Source organism: Echinops telfairi, unplaced genomic scaffold, assembly GCF_000313985.2.
Source record: "Echinops telfairi isolate 266 unplaced genomic scaffold, ASM31398v2 ScPeMD7_7468;HRSCAF=8506_0, whole genome shotgun sequence".
Taxonomy (NCBI): domain Eukaryota; kingdom Metazoa; phylum Chordata; class Mammalia; order Afrosoricida; family Tenrecidae; genus Echinops; species Echinops telfairi.
In genome coordinates, this window is record NW_022111369.1 from 54,341,787 (window position 1) to 54,345,400 (window position 3,614).

The following is a 3,614-nucleotide window of genomic DNA, read 5'->3' on the forward strand; positions in this document are numbered from 1 at the left end:
GGATTAGACCAGAGCATGCACACTGATACAGATAAGAGCCCACAACACAGGGAATCCAGGGTAGATAAGCCCCTCAGGGCCAACAAAGAGAGTAGAGATACCAGGAGGATTAGGGTAGGGTGGGAGGAGAAGGGGGGAACCAATCACAAGTATCCAGAACTCCTTCCCAGGGGGACGAATAATGGAAAAGTGGGTGAGGGGTGACAGAGGACGCTATGTAAGCTATGGAAAAAGTAATCTATAACTTATCAAGGGTTCATGAGGGACGGCGGACAGGGGAGGGAAGGGGAAGATATGGGGAGTGGCTATCGGGGGCTCAAGTGGGAAGAGAATGCTTTGAAAATGATGATGGCGGCATATGTGTAAATGTGCTTGACACACTGGATGAATGTATGGATTGTGATAAGAGATGTAAGAGCCGCCAATAAAAGTATTTGGAAAACTAAACAAAAAACAGCAGTTCTCAACCTGTGGGTGGTGACCCCTTTGGGGGGTCGAACGACCCTTACACAGGGGTCACCCGATTCACAATAGTAGCAAAATTACAGTTATGAATGAATGAAAATCATCTTCCTGTATGAAAGGTTCATGGCATGAGGAAGGTCGAGAACCACTGAGTTCGAAGGAATTGTTGTCGGGTCCCTGCGAACAAGAGTGAAACGCCACCTGTCCACCATCCTCCCGGTTCTTCTGACGTTTGCGGCAGCTTGCACATTGTCACGTGCTTACTCTCATAAGGAGGAAGCGCATTGGGCGCATCTGCTGCAACAGTAGCTCAGCATCGCTGAAGAACGCAAAGAGGCTACCTTGGAGATGAAGGTGCGCCTGGCCCCACCCATGGCATCTCCCATCGCCTCGACCGCGTGGGAAAGCGACAAGGGACCCCTGGGGCATTTGAATGGGAGGAGAATACTGGAAGCACCGTGGACTGCCGGAAGAAAGGACAAATCACGGAAGGGAGGATGGGGAGGCTTCATCTCTCCTGCTTTGGACATGTTGCCAGGAGAGACCAGTCTCTGGAGAAGCACACCAGGCTTGGTAAAGTAGAAGGGCAGCAAAAAACAAAGTAATAATCATCATCAAAACGACCCTGCATGAGATATGGGCATGGAGGCTCCAACAGAACACCCGCTGTGAGGAAGGTGGGGGCGGGTGGGGGTTCGCTTGGCCGTGCACGGGGCCACCACGAAGGAGAGCTCACTGGGCAAACCACCACGATGGCACACGGTCCCGCTTGTGTGCCAGACGCGCCACCCCCTCTCCCAGGGAGTGTTTCTGTGGGTGCACTATGCCTTTTTGTTTTTTTTAAACAGGAACCACCTTCTGTGGCCACCTGATGCCTGACGGCAGGAAGCGCTCCTGGCTCATTCGCCATGGCCACAGTCCTCGGTGTGCCTGAGCCCACTCTCATTTCCAGGGATTTCCCACTTTACCCAGCATTGGTCCCCCTCACGAGGCGCCCCAGGGAGCAAGAGAAGGGCTTACCCTCCTGCTTTAGAAAGCACCAGGCTGCCCTTCCTCCCACACGCGCCTGTGTGTTCTTTTGGCTGTCCATGGCCTAGGCCCGGAGAACTAGCAGCCAGAAGCACCTTACCTTACTGTCTCAACTGACTCAACACAAGAGCCGGCTCACCGCATCCAGTTGATTCCGACTCGCAGCCACTCGACAGGACAGAGTAGAACTGCCCCGTGCGTTTGCAAGACTGCGGATCTTTAGGGCAATAGAAAGCCCTATCTCTCTCCCCACAGCCTACCCCAGAGTCCTATAATCGGTCAACACTCAGACAGACCATCAGGAATGTGAAAAGGTTACTATGTCTGTTTCGGTTCCTCTGAGGCCGAGCACTGTGGATTCAATTCCATCTCACCAGAAAGCAGAGTAAACACAAACCAGGCGGCCCTCCTACCCCACATCAAACACAGCTACAGCACGCCAAAGGAAAACACACGCCTTGCTTACAGCCTGACAACACTTCCATCCTAAAATTAAGTTCCGCTGGCAACCCTGCTGTTGATTTAATTTCAGTTCCGATCTGGAAGGCTTCAGCATCCCCCACCCCACGCAGGACGAAGGAAAAAGGAACCCGGTGGATGGGGAATGAATGGCTGGAATAAAGGAGCCACTGGGAGCCAGTGCCCTGCAGGGTTTGGTGCTGCCCCCGGTGGCCACGAAGGGTCGCGATCTCCGTCCTCACCCCTTTCCCACGGTTCACGCTGGCACACAGGCGTGTAACCAGCTCTGGGAAGAAGCACTCATTTTCAGAGTCTGGGACAAGATCAGAATATTTAACCAGTTGATAACTGTCGTGCAGCGTGGAAAGTATGATCAATGGTACTGAATTGTGCATGCAGAAGCTGCAGAATTGGAGAATGATTTGTGGTGTATATTTTTGCCACAATAAGAAAAAACACTCACACGGTCCACGATGAATACAGAGAAAATGTGGTCTAGAGTTGACCATGGTGATAACTGTACGACGCCTTGGGAAACGACGGGATTGCTGAATTGTACGTTATGGGGATGAAGTGCTTAGTAAGACTGTTAAAAATGGTTTAATCCAAATCACCCTTTAAAGACTGCTTCCAAATTTTGAAAAGTGGGGGGAAAAAAATCAACACTGACATTTCCCTGTTTCCTTTTGAATAGGTCTCTACCCAAAGAGCCAACAGAGCGGCAGTTCAGGGCGTGGATTGTGTCCTCAGGTGCATCAGGGTCTAAGCCACCACATCGCTGCCAGCCAGCTGGTGACCGTGGGCGAGCCACTGCCGCTCAGCCTCATTCCTCCCTGTGTTCCCAGGATGGCAGTGCCTGCCTGGACCGCCCAGGGCTGCCTGACCCAGTGCCCATGGCCTAGAACTCCCTGCCATCGCGCCCACACCAGCCAACTCCTGGGACAGAAGAACACTGCTCCTTGGGGTTTCTGAGACACTACTTTTGTTTTTCAATCTTTGGCAACTCTTATTACAATCCATCCATCCATCCCTCCATCCATCCATTGTGTCAAGCACATTTGTACATAGGTTGCCATCATCATTTCAGAATATTGTCTTTCTACTTAAGCCCTTGGTGTCAGCTCATTCCCGCCCCCCACCCCACCATGGACCCTTGATCATTTATAAATATTTTTTTCATCTGAGATGCTACATTTTTATGAGAGCAGGCAGACTTCATCTTTGTCTGACTGGTGGAGTTCAACTGCGGATCTTGAAGTTAAGGGACCCAATGCTTAGCCCCTAATGCAGCCAGGCTCCTTGTCTCACACAGAAAACCCAAATCTACACTCGTTAGCACATCAATTTCAGTTCAGAGTGATGCTGCAGGGCAGGGTAGCACTGCCTTCCGTTTCCGAGGCTGTGAATCTAATGGGAGCAGAAAGCCGCATCTTTCTCCTGAGGAACAGCTGGTGGGTTCAAACAGCTAACCTTGCAGGTAGCAGTCTAAAAGGTAACCCAGGGCTTCTTTGCCTAGTATGTAACTGCAAACTCCGTGGCCTTGGCTCAACTCCAGTTCATAGCATCCCTCAGGACAGGGTACAGCTGCCTCCTTACGTGTTTCTGAAACTGTAACTCTTTGCAGGAGTAGAACGTCTTATCTTGTTCTCACAGTGCAGTTA